Here is a 16986-nt window from a genome sequence, read left to right on the forward strand (position 1 = left end):
GATCACAAAGGGAGCCATGGTTTTTACCTGCAGAGTTGGAATTTATTGACATTAGAACTGGAAGGAAATCCTGGTGATATATAAAGTGGAATACAATTTCCAGATTCTTTTCTGCTCCTCTTCCTTCGAGAGGAAGCGTTCAGCACGAATTTGGGATAAATGAGAACTTTTCCAGGCCAATTGTGGTTTTCCTTTCTGGGGAAGGACAGGCGGATTTGCCCTCAGCAGTCCTCTCCCGTTATATGCTCAATAACAGACTGAAATAGGTTTAATATAATTGGTTTAGCATTGTGGGAGGATACTTTGCCAAGTAGTGGGAACTGGCTTGTGCCAGCTTAAAAGGTCATTGCTGTGTAAGGGTGTCCCTTCATGCATTATCTGCAAACACGGCCTTTGATCCAGTGTAATTGATTTTAAAGTCTGATAGCTTGCCAAATTGATTTATAATATGAATTACTGATGGGAAAGATTCTTGAATTCAAATGTAAGTGGCAAAACATCATCAACACAACTGACCTTTGTTTGCAGTCTCTGCCTTCCTTGTGTTTAATTAATGCTTTCCACAGGAACTGGTGGAAAGCCTAGAAGGCAATTGTGGAAAATAAAGGCACAACTGGGCATTTTGCCTACTACATCCCTTATAAGAGAAGACAATGTGATGAAAAGCCACTTTAATTAGCAGCAGCTATGGGTCTGTTTCCGATCTCGTACAGGTAATTCTTTTGTGTGACTTTATGTATTCACTTCATTTATTCCTGAATTACATCCTTTTCACTGCAGTCAGAATTATATCTAATGTCCTCATGATATGGAGAATCTTTTGACTAGGAAACTAGCTAAAAGTGTGCAGTAATTTGAAATAAGAAGAAAGCCCTTTACCAAAAAAAAAAAAAAAAAAAAAAAAAAAAAAAAGCAGTTTCTTGGAGATTAGAATACAAAGAAGTGATAGAACAGTTGCCTGTATAAGACTGCAATATGAATGAAATCTAGGCAAATTCATGGGGTTGGCTGGTGCTAGCAGGAAGGTCATCTGGTTTATAAGGATCAAGTGAGGCTGGAAAAAAATATGTAACACTGGAGAGAATCATTTCATTCTCCACATAGAGCAGCAAATACAAAAAGGGAAGATTTTGCCTTATTTAAATTTCAATAAACCTTGATATGTGGTAGAATGCTGTGCCCTGAGATAATTTGCCTATGATGGAACAAATCCTTTTTTTTTGTGTGTTTATGTCTGTGTGGTTGGGCTGTTGCCCAAGAGGGTGGTGAGCACATTTGCCCTGCTTGTAGCTATGACCTTTGAGGGGGAAGGTGACAGGTAACTGCAGAGGAACTGGTCCAGCAAGTGAGAAAACAGAGCTCTAATAGTCAAGGGGGACTTCATGGTTTGCTTTGAATTCAGTGCCTTGTCTGCATTGTTGCTCATTATTTCCTTCCCATGAACTGCAATATGCTTAGAGAGCCCTTCCAAAAATGGGTCATGCAGGAAGGGCACTGCTTGCTCCTCTGTGCAGGCTGGGTATTTAATTCTGAAAGGCACTGAGCAGCATGAAACTGTGAGAATTATAATGAAATGGAGCAATCAAGCAAAAACTTGGGCCCATTTACTTTTGTCATCTTCTATTAGTGTCCTTATTAGTGGTGAGTACTGCATGAGCCTCTTGCTGTCAGAGCCTAACAATGACCCTTTTGGGTCACTTTAGTAGCCAAAGAACTGTATTGGCCCAAACCAGAAATATCTTTAAAGTATCATCACTGGCATTGAAAATGGCTCCAGCAGTGATGTGTGGGTTTGCCCTAATTACTAAACCTAAATTTCCATTGGTGTTTAGTGAAAATAATGGTAAAAGAAATCTTTATTGATTGGTGTGGTGGATGTACCTGTTGTTTCATGTCATGTCACGTCACAGTAAGAGGGAGGAAAACCTTCAGTTGAAAGCTGTTTTCAGTGGCTGATGGTTCTTGGGCTGAATTGCCAGAGGGCAGAGAATTTGGTCTCACAAAGACAAGTTGTAGAGAAAGGAATAATAAAAAGTAATAAGTAGTTTGATAAACTGAGAGTGGTCTCTTGTATTCAAAGCCCACCAGAAGTTTTTATGCAGGCTGTCGTTCAAAGTCACTATCAGATTATTGACGGACTTAGGAACCTGGTAGGTAAGGAAATTGGAAAGAAATAAAATGTTTCACAGGAAATATTTTCAAAGCAGGTGCCTCACCTCTTTCCTGTACAACATGATGTCTGTTTTGATGCTCTCAGCTGACCACGCCACTGCAAGAAAGTTTTGTGACATTCAGAGCAGTCAGGCATATTTGTCGCCAAGCATTTAGCCAGGATCTGGACTTTAACCACTCATACAGAAATGTTGTGTGTTGAAAATTGTCATGCAAGCCATGAAATCCTCATCTGAGATCTTCTAAGAAAGAAAAAATATGTAACAAAGGCTATCTGCTGAAGCCAGGACATGTGTGTCCAGCCAAGAAGATGGCACAGATTTGTCATTTGAGAAAAGAAGGGAAGCTTCTGATGTACCTTGAAGATCTGTGCTGGGGTTTGTCCTCTGAGAGCCATTGAACCTCTATCCTGTTGTTTCCCTGTTAAAGTCACCAGAATAAGTAATTTTTCCTCCCTGTTGCCAAACCTAAAGTATTTTTAACAAATGTACCCAACTAAAAATGCCTTAACCAGCTCCACCATCCACTGGAGTTGTAGAGAACAATAATCATCTTTTCCAAAGCAATGCACAATTAAGAGAATTTTTCTGCCACACTTGCACTGTTGTAAAGGACATGGTCAGAGAAGAGTATTATATCAATTCCCTCTATTTTTATCAATTTTGCTTATCTGGTCTTTAGCAGTAGTAACTCTGCCTACTCAAAATGTCAATAATTTTTAGTTTAGTTTCATTTTTTTATTTATGAAATTGACTATAAACCTGTGGGTTTGAAGTATCTTTTAGTGTTTTCAGTTTTACTCAAAAACCAGAACCCATCTTTTTCTTTTAAGATAACCAGGTGTGGTCTGAAAAGACAGAGGGAGAAAGAGCTAATAAGAATTAGCTCTTTCTTCAAAAAAAATTTACCAAAGCAGGACCACTACCCTGGCTGAGACTAGTCAACATTTCCATAAAGATCCAAATGCAATGCAGTTTTCATGTCCTTTTTTAATGCTCTCCCACTGCCCTCTGTCCCATGCTTCCAGAGCAGGAGCAGCATGTATGGTCTGCTGTTCTTAAATGGAGTCAGTTCAGCCTAAATTACACTGCTTCTAGATCTTGCTTGTTCCACTCTTACACATATACTGCTCTCAGGATGACTTTTCCTAGTTTTCTCTCTTAATTACAAAAATTAATGCTTCCAAATGCTTCAGGGAGAAAAAAAAAACCACTTTCCAGGAAGTTCCAGAAAGGACAAAAATACGTAGTCCCTTGTTTAGGTGCAAAAGAGTTGATTAGAAGTGATAAATTATTAGGTCCAAGTAGATATTTATTTGCATCTACATTCTGAAACAGAATAATTTATGCTAAACCAGACATGTTATAGAGGTTGGAAAAGCAGGCATTTATAATCCTGTCACAGGACACACAAATGAATCAATGAAACTCCAAGGTATCTGGGGATGAAGAAACATTAAACAGTTTTTTTTCTGGGGCTGAGCCCTAGTGGCTCTGTGTTCAGTTTCTCTGAAGAACTGAAGCATCTTGGGGCTGCTGTGGTGTGTCCAGGCAAGTGGCAGTAGCAGCATTTGTGACCTTGGGAGAAGGGAGGTGGTCAGGGCTGATGGACTCTGTGCTCTGGAAGGCAATAGCTGTGGTTCTGGACGTCACACAAGTTTCCTAAAGCAAGAATAATTTTCATTTCCTTTTTGTCCCTTCTACGAAAATTTTGCTTTGAAGGTCCTTCTGCTTAAACAACTGTTTGCACAGGGGAGAACATTGTTTTTGTTGTGGGCTCAGACTCTTTTTCTTCCTCTGGATGGATCTGGGTCTGATGTTGTTTGCGTTTCTGATGAAATCCATAAGAAATTGGATGTGGCCTTTTCTTTATTCCAGTGGTGCCTGGCAGAAGTATTGTACTTGTGAAATCCATGGACTCAGCACAACACAAAGGAGCTGTGCACCAGCCTGGACACACTTCCAGCCTAGCAGGCAATAACAATACAATTGCTGTGCTTCATCTACCCTTGGATTTCACCATGATTGACAGCTTGTAGCTGCCATCTGTTAGTGGAAAATCTAGTTATTACAAGAAAGCAATTTACTCACAGGATTTGAAAGGAGATTCTACCCTGCTGCCTTCATTGTTAAGATGCAAAACACTGACATGATAACAAATGTGGCAGCCATCACTTTAGGATTTTCTTTTGTATCCCTTCATGGGATCATGCATCTGCCCCCAGGCACTTGCATAGCACAGTTTGAGAAATGCTGCTGTGAGGTGTTAGTAGTTGGGTAGTTGGGGCTTCATCCAGCCAGCTGTTGAGGGATAACGTGGATGAAATTCCCTTTTAAGACAAAATGTGAATTTGGGGATGGTCATGGAAAAATCCATTTTGTGACTAATGTCATAAGTATTTTTTCCATCCATTCATAATCAAGATGAAGATAGACTTTTCATTCTTGGATAATATCCTTTCTAAAAAGCCTTTCATACTTCTGGGTGTGTGTGAGCCTATACACAACTACAATGACCTCCTCCTCAAAGTGGCCACCAATTTTAGGAAGATTTTCTGAAGTAGTGATGCTTCATCAAATCTGGGACTTAAGGAATCCCTGGAACATCTTTGGAATGTTGAGGGGTTGGAAGGTCAGCTCTGAAGTTGGACATGTGTTTCTGTAAGCACTGGCCTAGAAAAACCAAAAGGAATTGTGCAGTGAACACACAAACCAGCTAAAACCCATTTGCAGTTGTCCAGGCATCGTGGGGAGAGGGGGAAGAGCTAAACTGGCAAAGACAGGACCAGATAAAAATAACAGAGCTGAGTTAGACCAAAGGAACCGACCTGGTATGTGCCCCTTTGTTTGGAGCATCCTGGGAAGAGCAGAGGCAGCTTCAAAGAGCAAAAGGCAGAGTGGTGCCTGGGGAAGTGGAGCCTCCCAGGAGCAGGTGGGGAGGGAGGAGCTGCAGCAATGCTGCTGCCAGGGTGCTGGAAACTGGTTATCTGCCATCTGAGAGCCCAGCCACTGATCACCACTCTTGGCTTTTCTTATCAGAAGCAGCATTTCAGGGCAAGATTACATTCACAGGGCTAGAAATGTCACAGCTGAATGGTTCTGTCAAAAATTACTGGTTTGTCAAAACCAACACACTTTGTGGAGATTTGTCAGTTCAGAGAAAATTGCTTGGAACAGTAATGAGAAAACTTTGAAGAAACCAGGCAATTTGATTCAATTCTTCAGCATGAAATATTCCAGCTTTTCTGTTTTAAAATAAGTTTGCTTCATTATTTTTTCTTTTTTTTTTTTTTAGTAGTCTATAGAATGTCTGCTAGTTAGACTGAAAAGTTTTAAATCAACAAAATATCTCAGAATTATTAATTCAAGCTTTTTGCTTGAGATAGTAACCTGTTCTTCTCTTCCTTTCTACATCATTGTCATCCAAAATAAGAGATATGGTAAAATTCTGTGTGGGCATAGGGGAATCATACCAATATACATTCAAACTCTCCTTTTGCTCCAGATTACATATTTGTCACAGCCTTGGCAAATGGCTCTTCACCTGGCATGGGTTCCACCAAAATATACAGCTTATAGATACCTGAGAAGATGCAAGCAGATTTGGTAATATTCCATGCTCTTTTTCTGCCAGTAAATGTCCTAGTCTGAAACAGAAATAGTTTGGTGTCTAAATCCTGTGTTGTTATTACAAAGTTTGCATGTAGAATCCATGAATGTTCATCTGGATGCCCCCTTACCAACCTGGAGACATCTACAATGCCCTGTCAGAGCCACAATCTTTAATTCCAGAAGAAAGTAACAGTAAAATAATAAAATCTAAGCTGAAGTGAAAGGAAGAGCTGTTGAAGTTAGACCACCAAAACTGCTCACTGCTTTGCAGAGCTGGATCAAGGAGTAGGAATTTCTTTCTGTCTGAGAGCAGAAGGAGTCAGATCAGCACATAATCACAACTTCACTGAATGTAAATCTCTCTGGTACTCCATGTGTGTTTTACAAGCAGGGAAACAATTTGAAGAATATGCTGACCTCATCAATTTAGGAGTATGAAGAGTCAATCCAATTTTAGGGCTGTGCATTCCCAGAGAGTGCAGGAAATTGTATTAACTTTCTACAAAAGCTGTCTCAGGAGCTCTACTAATAGCCAAAACCTTTTACTTGGCATGATGCCATCCTAATTAACAAGAAAAGGCATTGGGAAGAAGTTCTGCAGAGAATAAAACCAGGGATGAAAACTGGCAGCATGGCAGGAGGGAAGATGCAGAACTACACATGATTCTTTAAAATTCCCTCTGCTTCCAAAAAACCATCTGTGCCTGAGCTTGGCACAGGGCAGGAGGGATTCTCATGAGTGCCTGGTCCCTCAGTAAATATTGGAATTTTGGCAGGTGGAAGTTACTCTGGGGGTGCAGATATTAGGATAACATTTTCTGTGCTGCTGTAGGCATTGTCCTGTGCTAGCAGGATGCAAAATGTAGGCAAAATTACCTGGTCTGCAGAGGGAAACAAACCCCTTTAATTCCCTAAGCACAGCCAGAACTACTGTGGGGCTGGGACCCTCCACCACACAACAAAATATCCAAAAATATTCAAAATATTTACCACCACTGGGTAATGATGGGGTTGCAGTCTCGCCTTGCTTCTGTCCCCTACAACGCTGCAGAACTGCCACAGGTGTTTTACCCCCATGAAACAAATTACGGTGTTAAATGCTTATAATGGGGTTGAGTTTCTTGCTAGAAAATCCACTTCAGCTGAGAGAAGTTGAAGTTTACACCAGCTCAAAGTCTTGGCTAAGGAGCCTTTTAATGTAATAAAAAATTAATTTATTCAGTCTTTTTTTTTTTGTTTTGTTTACAAAGTGAACAATACTTTAAGCATTACTTTGAACAATATTATAAGTGGTATTTGCAAAAGATAGCTTTTTGTTTTTCACTCTTTGCAATGTTAGGATATAACATAATTGATATTTGTAGTCTGAGTTTTAAAACCAAATTTTCTTCCTAGATTGCTGGAAGTTTTCAAAACATTTTTTGTTTTAATCTTGAGAAGAGGCTGTGGTGTTTTTTGTTTAGTTTTTTTGTTTGATTGTTTGTTTGTTTGTTTGTTTGTTTGTTTGTTTGTTTTTTGTGGTGGGAAATAAAACAATATGAAAGAAAAAATATTCACCCTTTTTCTCCTGACCTCCTACATTCTATTCCCTTTTCTCAGGTATTCATCTACACATGTTGCCATCACCAGACAGGAAGAATAAGAAAGATGATTTTCCAATAACCTCAATATTTTTGTAGGCCCATATTTTAATGCTTACTTTCATTTTTTTGAAATGAAATTCTGTAAAAGTTTTGGTTTCCTTAACTTAGGTATTATTTTTCCTGTGGCCATCATGGTTCAGGAGCAATACTCTTCACACCACACTGTCAGTGGAAATCCAGAACACTTGGCTTTGCTCTTGCTGGGCTTTAAGTTTCTTCTCCAGGCAATTAGGAAGACTCACAAAAATAGAAGCAACATTTCCTAGCAAAAATGGAAGAAAACAGCAGTAAAAGACAAGCTGACACATAGAAAAGTTGTGGCCTTTCGTGTTACCAAAGAAAGTATGCCCTGTGTTTGCAGAACCTCTTAAATAAGTAAAAAATGGAGCTGAGTTGGTCAGGAAGACTAATTGAACTTGGTAGGAAAACATGAATAAGGAATGTGCACACAGTTGCACCGGTAAGTTTGAAGGTTACACAAAGGAGGGAAACAAAGTGCTTATCATAATTCATAATATGAATTACCATTCAAATACAGCTGGGTGTATTAGTAACGAGTGTAACCAAACCCAAAGGTATTAAAGCAAATGGAGCAAACCAGCTGAACCAGCTGAGAAGCTGAACCCTGATCATTCAAGCAAACAGACCTCTGGGGAGGGTTGGGAGGGGAATTGGCTTTGGGGGTAAAACAGGAACTGAGCTGTGAGTTCAAGAACTTTATACAACAATATGACCAGAGGAAAAAAGGATTTCCAGTCTCTGACATTCCTGAGAGCTTTTTTCAAGTGTGGGGACACCACTGGAGTTCTAAAATGCTCCAGGTGCCAGCAGTTGTGCTTGCTGCAGTCCTACTCTGTTGAGTGTTGTATGCCTTAATTTGTTTTCATTTCTACTAATGAAAATAAATAGCAATGAGAGAACTCCAGGGAGGGTAGGAAGAAACAGCATTTAGGTTTCAAAGCTCTGCAGCCCTGCTCTCTAGCGTGCAGTTGCAGTGTGAGGCAATGTTCATGCCTTGTTAAATAAAAAACAAAGAGTGAAAGACGAAAACAGAGCTGTTTTACCAGGGAGCACAGATTTTCTCTCCTATTCACCACTTTGCAGATTCTTTGCAGTCTCTGGCCTGAGGCTACACGAACACTCGTATCTGAATTTTAAATGCAATAGCTGAAACCTTTCATTCCACCTTGAAAACACTGACAAAAGCATCACAAAATTCAGCCTGAAGTTGAAAGGTCTGAGAAACTCCCTAAGAGTTACAGTGTGCTGCCTGCCTAGCAGACAGAAGAGCCACTGAGGCTCCTTTTCTGCTCCCACATCTCCAGAAGAGAATCACAACTGGACCCTGGTGAATTATTATGAAGGCCCTCAAGTTGCTGAAGAGGAGCAACCCAGTGCATTCATCTGAAATCCTCCACCAGCTCCTCCAATTAGGCCCTGAACAGGGATCACTGCAAAGCCTCCAGCTCTGTTCTTGCTGCTAAGAATGTCAAGAGAAGTGGCAAATAAAAGCCTTGGTTTTAATTAGCATGGAGGCTGCTGCTTGGTTTGCAGGCCAGAGCTCCTCCTCAGGCCTTGGAGGAGCCTGGCAGGCAGGAGGGGAGCCCAGGCTTGGACAGATCCGTGTGTGCCTTCCCCTGGTGGATGCCACACCATGGCAGCTGCTCAATAATTCACCCCTGAGACAAGCAGCACGTGTGGTTCAGCGTGGAGCCAGCTGTCACCCTTCCCCAAGCTGTGACCTCACTGGATTTACTGCCTAAGCTGAACTGAGCCCAGTTTATATTTGGCTCTTAGACCTCTTTAGAGAATTCAGAATAATTCGGGGAGTAGTGGTGTGGGTTCAACAGTGAATGATTCCCCCCCAGTTTTGGACTAATGTAATGTTTCAGCATGGAGTTAGGAGGATACTGGTGGGAGATGGCCTTAAGAGAAGATATTAGCCCCTTTCTGGGAAAATCCACAGAAAACTTGCTCAAGAGAGAGGTGCAGTGCAGGACTTTTAATATACAGTTGTCATTGCTGTTGTCCAAAGCACAACAAAAAGCAGAGAAACAGAAACTGACTGCTCCACTCCCTGACTGCACCTTACAGCACGACCTGCACAGTAAAGCTTTCCATCTGTGCTCAGCCTCAGAAATACATTCTCTGTCTCAGTGAAACCCCAAGTTTTCCTTCAGTTCACACACACACAGTCATTCTTTTATCACCTTGAACTTTGATGAGAAAAAGGAGGTAAGGGGAGCTTACCTCCATCATTCTGTGATTCTGTGATTTTCATCTATTTGCATTCCTTCCAGATTCACTCCTTCATGCTCTTTCTTCTCCTTCCCTGCTCACTTTCCTTCCCCACACTGTGCTGACATTAGAGATAAGGTAACTCCATCTCAGGAGCAGAGTCATCTCTTCAGAAGTCTTCAGGTTCACCTTCTGCTTCCCATTCTTCCAAACTCCTGCACTGACATAAATGAGTGTACCAGCACATCTCAGAGCAGCCTCTGGCCACAAACTCTGTGTGTTCTGCTTCTGCTGCTGAATTTCCAAAGAGTTAACAACTACCTCAGCTTTCTGGATGAGCAGCTCCTCTTCATAACAGCCTTTAAATCAATTCTGCATACATTGAAATGAAGTGAAGTGAAGTGAAGCGAAGCGAAGAGCTGCCCCTAATTACTGGGTGTCTGGTACCCCACCCAAATCATGGGATTTCACTCTGTATCAGTGATGTGCTTAAGTCCTTCCTACCCCATCTGTGGAGACTGGACCACCTCAGAAATATCCTTCCCATGGCTTGGAGATGTAACAGGAGAGGGTGACTCAATCAGCATTTGGATCTCATGGAGCTGTCACTGTGTCTACAGGGACCTTCTGAAAGAATCAAAAGGGCTTTGGACAAGGCCCTAAAACTGGCACCTGTTGGAGCATCCTTGGTCACAGTGACAAACCACAGAGAGTCAAAAAGTCTTTAAACTTGAAGTCTAGTGTGATCACACAACTTTCTCTGTCCCACATACAACAGGGCACTGAAGCAGAACCCATGTTCTCTTGCTTTTGGTGTGAAGAGCACTCTGTTCTGTTCTTTTAGGAAAATAAATATCCTTATCCTTTGTTTTCATAACATGCTGCCTCATGCACAGTGCAACAAATGAAAGTGTGTTGGATAGGAGACAGTGTGAGACAGAAAAAATGAATTTTAATGCTTCCTCCTGTTTTGCAGAACTGGTTTCTCTGAAAAATCAGAAATCCTGGAGTGATCTACAACCAAGTTACCCAAGAAACCATCACACTGCCACTGACACCCAGCTGTGCTAACAGAGGACTGATATCCTACAGACTAGAATGGATATTCTTATCTGCAGCTAGTGCAAATCTCATTTAAATAGGCAAACAGACTGGGGGAAAGAGAAGTACTTCATGGATTTCAAAAACCTGATCTCTCTCAGCCTACTCCTTGGTAATTTTTTTTTTTTTTTCTTCAGAGATAAAGTTTATCATCCAGTTTAACCAATATAGAGAAAAAATAAGAGACTTTTGCAAGTCTTGTTAACCATCAGAAAAAAATCTGAACTGTCTGGAAAGCTAAAACCATATTCTCAGTGGGAGAAAATGGATGCAGAAAAAAGCAGCTGGGCATGAACTTTGCAGCAGTTTTACTCCAATCCAGTGATCCATAGAAAAAGTTGTAGCAAATGTGGGTTTGCTCAGTGTACACAAGGCTGTGATGTTGGAAGTGCTGAGAACCTGAAGTCAGCCTTTAATGTTATTCAGCAATTTGGTAATGACTCCTCTGGACTCCAGGAATTCTTTGGAAGGTCAGGTGAATGTAATCTGTGTAACCAATAAAAGAGTTTGTCGTGAATTTTTGAGAAATTAATATTTTGAAAATTATAAACCATTTTAAGCTTTATGTTCCTGATGGATTATACTAATTATATATTGATATGCATGTATATATATATGCATATCTATCTATTTATCTACATAAGTATGCATATACATATGCATATATATATTGATGTGTATATATACACACAAATCAGTTACAGCTAAAACATCAATATGTTCACAGGTGTACTTTCATTTTGCATCCTGAGATTTACCTAAGCAGGTGAAACAATTCTTTATTCAGAAGTATTAAATCCATTAATCTTTTAACTCAGTTTAGGGGTTTGATTCAAATAAGGGAGGAAAACAGTCCCCAAACCAGCCACTTCTCTGTTTTCATATTTCTTTTATGCAACTATTTCACTCCACAGGTTTTATGACAAGTTTTATTAGGGCACAATGTTTGCACTAAATTTATTAACCCTTTAACCTGAAGGGGAGGGGAGAGATAATAGTTGGAAAATTACTGCATGAGTATAACAACTTATTGTCACACGGTGCCATTTCTTTCCAACAGTAAAACTACAACCCATAGTGAGAATAACTTAGAGTGACAGAGATGATCAGACTGTAAAGCTACTAATCTGTTTTATCCCTTGGAATCTGCAGGAGAGAGTTCCTAGTGACACACCATGTCATGAATGATAATTACTTTTATGCCACGGAAAGCCAGTGATTGGAGATATGACCTCTATCACAAAAACACCTGTCTGGGTAAATAATTCCACTCTATTACAAAGAAAGAAGAAAGTGATGAGGCGCTTTCAATCAATTTTTAATTGTACTAACAGAAATGGGTATCTGTCACGGTGATGTGAGGGGAAGGACAAAGATCATCCTATCAAGTTTGTTCACTGGAGGAAAAATATGCTTTTAAGTGGTGCTCCATCATTTCATGCTGAGCCAGCCTGCCTTTGGTGGATGACTGAGTGCTGATTTTTGGAGGGGGAGCAACTCATTATGGGCTGGCCCAGCTCCCTCTGTCAGTAGTGATATCTTCTCACCAAGTTTCATGAAGAACCAGAAACCCTTGGTTTTAAATCTGAATCCAACCGCTTAAGTGTGCTTGAAATTATAATTGTGCTCCTAGTATTCTATTGAACCTCTTCATACCTTTTGTGTCCTTTTGTGGGCATTTTATGGTTTTGGTTACTGACGGTGGTGCTAACTAAATTTCAGCCTTTGCAGTGGATGTCAGGCACCCTGACAAGATTCAGTAAGGCAGGAAGGGAAACAGGCATTTTTATAAGGAACAATTCCTCTGACCAGTTTTAGACATCTGATTTAGTCTGAGGCAATTCTTATGTGAGACATAGACATTTCTCCCCACCAACACCACTAAGAAAGACTAGAAAGGATGGTTGAAGCCTCAGCACACGCCTTAGTGATGCTGTAATTTGACCAAATGATTCCTCCCATATCTTAAAAACAAACAAAAACCATCCCAGGTTTCTTTCTATAGATTAGATGTGCCTAGGACACAAGATTGCTGCAGAGAAACTCAAGCAGGGGCAGCCTGGCTGTTTTCTGTGGCCTGTGTAATTAATTTAATTAGGCAGTGGAAGGAGATGAGTGCAGAGAATTGATGAAGGCTGTGAGATACAGCCAGGGCAACACCCCAGGAGGAGCAGCCTTGGGGCAGTGCTGGGCCAGCCCTTGCATTTCTTTACTTCAGCTTTCAGGATGCCTTTCATGGACATCTCCTGCTTTGCTCTGACTGTGGCCATCCTTGAGCCAATTTCCTTCATTTCTTACCCATTTCACTGATACCCAAGAAGGAAATGTGATTTTTTTTTCACAGAGTGCTTGTAAGGATGAATTGAATTTCTTCAGAGTTTGAATTACTTTTGCTTTGAAAGTAAATCAAGCAGTTTTACTTTGGAGAAAGAGTTGGAGCTGTTTAAGCCCATTTTTCAGCAGCTGCAGGTAACAGTGATCTTTTCAAATATTGTGCTGTCTAGAGCATGAAGGAGAGGTACCTGAAGAGACAGGGAAGAAAGGATCTTCTTGAGAGTGAAGAAGGAATTTATCTGACTTCATGCTTCAATGATGATATGAGTCCTTTTCAACATCTTTAAAGGGTGTTTCATAAAGATTTCAGTATTTCTATTTAGTGCTGAGTGTTAAAACAAATCCATGTGATTGAGGACTTTCTGCTTTCTCTCTTAGTTAATCTTCTCCTGTTCATCTTTTCTTTCAGCTTTCACTGACTGGGTATTCCTTCCCTTTGATATTTTGCCTCCTGGGAACTTAAAATACAAATACTTACTTTTTTTTCAGTAAACCCTTACTCCCACTTCATGGCAGGAGAACATACAAGGAGCTAATGACACACCGTGTCTCTGTGGTACCCAGTCTTATTTAAGGAGGGAATATCTTTATGTAGGGCAGCATTTGTGTCTCAACAGTGTCTGATAGTGTGAAAAATGAATGCAACTTGTTCAAATACTTGTTATTTCCAACTCTTCTAAAATATATTATCCCCAGTAGATGGAAGGAAAGCATTTAACTGGCATTTTGTCAGATTTTATGTATGCATTTTGTGGAAGTTAATAAAACACCTTATTTTAAGAGTCAACATGAGGCTTCTAGAAAACGTAGTTGGGAAAGGATCAGAACAATTGATAAACTTAAAACCAAAAATGCAGCAGAGCAGAAGGCTCAGGCATGCCTTGTAAGCACAGCTATTTGGGCCTAGCTGCTGGGCAGACTCCAAACAAAAAGCATAAAACTTGCAGAAATCTTGAAAAGTTTTATTTCTGGATCAATCTGGAAACATGGGCAGACCTCAGAGGCTGTTCCATGGTCCTGGGTTCATTTTTCTCCCAGCACTTGGTGGTCCTCTCAGGAAGGACATGAAAAGTTGGGAATGGAGCAGGACTACACCCTGGCTCCTCTTTGTTCCCAAGTTCTGGGGACAAGGGAAAGATCATTATCCTAAGGAAATATTGCCTTTTAGACACAGAGAGCCACGACTGTCCATCTTTCATATAAAATTAGCTATATGACCTTTCTTTTTCACACTGGTCCATATTCTTCTGGGTAGGAAGTCTGTCTTTTATCTTGCAAATGTTTCTTCTGAGCACTGTGAGCAAATAAGAATGAGAAGTCTAGGTCCCTTCCCCAAAAAATCCCAACCAAACAAAAAATGACCCAACACTTTGGGACTATTTCTTTTAAATATGAGAAAGAAAAAAATCTTTTAAAAAAGAGATATGATAATGGGTGTGGAAATTTTCTACACAATTCAAAAGAATGTGAACTGTTGTTTTTTTTTTTTTTTGCTGGACCATGATATAATATTTGCTTTCTCTTTTTCCTCCACCATACCTAAGGTTATAAGGTTTTTTTTAAAAAAATGTTGAGTAAGTCCCACCATTACAGAACACTTCACTGCACCCACATATCCTCCTTGGGAGAAGACAGAGAACAAACTGTGCAGGGATAGGATGTGTTGTTAATGAGGTGCTGGAGGGCACTTGGGCACAAAGGGTCTGTTGGAAGAACCTGGACAGAACAGAAAAGAATTTAATGTCTGGCCAAAAGAGGGATCCTGCAGCAGATATTCTCCTGCAGCGAGCTATAACAAGGCTATAATATCAATAATCTGTATGTTAATGAGTCAGAAATCTTCAGATTAAAGCTTTCCCAAGTGAGCTGTGAGGCAGCTTTATTGCTGTCAAGTAGGACAGTTTTCTTAATGCTCATTAATAGTTTTTTCCCCCTATCTCAATCATGGAGAGGTTTTGACCTCTAAATGAATAATACTTTTTTTCCAGAAAGAGAAAAAAAGTGACTTTTATAGATTTTTTTTTGTTTGTTTGCCATTATAATCTTTGCTGTTATGAGGATTTTTGTATCTATGGAAAGGCAAAAAAAAAAAAAAAATACACAATGAGAGCTAAATATTAAAGGTCAGTGCTGAATTTTGAAGTTACTTTTAAGTTTCACAGTTTTTGTTTGATGCTGCAACAAACAAAAAACCTCTGAATGCTTTGAAAAACAAAACCATGTCCAATTGTGCATTTTCTCACTGTAAAGGTTAGGTTTTCCATTCTAATCTCTTTCTGATTAACAAAGACCTCGATGATCAAAGATTTGATGCCTTAGGCATCAAAATTTAAATTTCTGGATGAGAATATCCTTGAAGATATAGCAATAAAATTTCATTTTCAAAACCCACATCATTCTTCAAAAAAGTCACAAATTTCATGAGTGCACCCTAGGCAGTGGTAATGGTATGCCCTAGATTTGGACACAGATCATACATAAATTTAATAATCTATGTCCAAAGTGTCCCAACCTCAACAGTCAAAGTGGACAAAGTATATGTTTATTCCTTACAATTTAATGGTGCTAATGAGGTTTAGAAAGCAGATGTCAGGCTTATTTCAACTGGTGGGCCAGGTAGGGTCTTTCTATTACTGGGATGCATAAAACCCACCCTGGAGTTTGCAATAGCTGATTATTTTATCCCAAGTTTAGGGAACTGTTCACACACTGTCCCTGGGTTTGGTGACACTCCAGGGAATATTCATGGCCTGAGGACTCCACGCTGAGGGGGGAATTTGCCATCATCTATCAGCACTTACACCCATCCTCTTTGTAAGTGCCTGGCTTCCAAAACTGCTCACTGGAGCACTGAATCCTGGCTGTGGCCACAGATGGAATACATCCCAGCTCTGTTTCTTAAGCACTGGTACTGGCTTAGCACATCTCATTGTCTCTGTACTCCAAATAACCAAGAATGAGCACAGTTAATTGCTGTCTCTGCACTCAAAGTAACCAAGAACAGTTAATTATTTTTTAAGGCTCATTACAGCAGCAATTCCAATTCTTTTCAGGCAAGCAAGACAACTGAGGAGTGAGAGCTGAAAATTCTCATTTTGTCTTACTCACAAGACTTGAACTCTGCTTCCTTAGCAACCCTTTGTGACCTGTGAACTGTAATCTTGGTGAGACAGTAGAACTTCAGTTCTGTTCTTGTATTGCTGTAGCATTTCAAACCTGTGTGTGAGACTTTTTTAACTGTCTAGCCTCTGGTAAAATAAACTGGAGTAACGCAACCCCTTAGAAATGGAAAAATTAGTAACATCTGGATAACCTGAATACAATGTACTGTGTCTGCAGTTTTCTACAAACTTTAACAATCTATCACATTTAACGGGCTGTGTAACAGTTTCTTCTGTAAGAAGTACATTGAAACTGCAAAAGACCTCCCACATCTTAGTTAAGTATCTAAAATACTCAAACATAATTAGGAAAAAACTTCTGTACTATATGAAACAAGAAGGCTGCATCATGAGAAGAGGAAATCTTCATTATAGGCCAAAATTATCTCTTAGAGGCAATTTCAGAAAGACTAAATGTGAGATTAATTTAGATCTCACACTTTGCTCTCCTAGCACTACCCCAGAAATACCTACATACATAACCTGAGCGATATAAAAATAAAGCAAATCTGGCATCCAGGTTGGCTGGTACCAATGTGTCATGAGCCCACGAGGGACAGCAGTGGGCAGATCTGGAAGCCCAGGAGCTCACCCAAAGTTGACATGTCAATATTTGTGTGCAACCCGGAAATTTTCATGGCAGTACAAGCATGGAGATGTACTGAAGGCACAGACAGGCAAGCCTAGATGTGTCCTGACCTCTCTGACTTGACCTTTAGCTGAGTT

Source organism: Taeniopygia guttata, chromosome 1 (genome assembly GCF_048771995.1).
Source record: "Taeniopygia guttata chromosome 1, bTaeGut7.mat, whole genome shotgun sequence".
NCBI lineage: Eukaryota > Metazoa > Chordata > Aves > Passeriformes > Estrildidae > Taeniopygia > Taeniopygia guttata.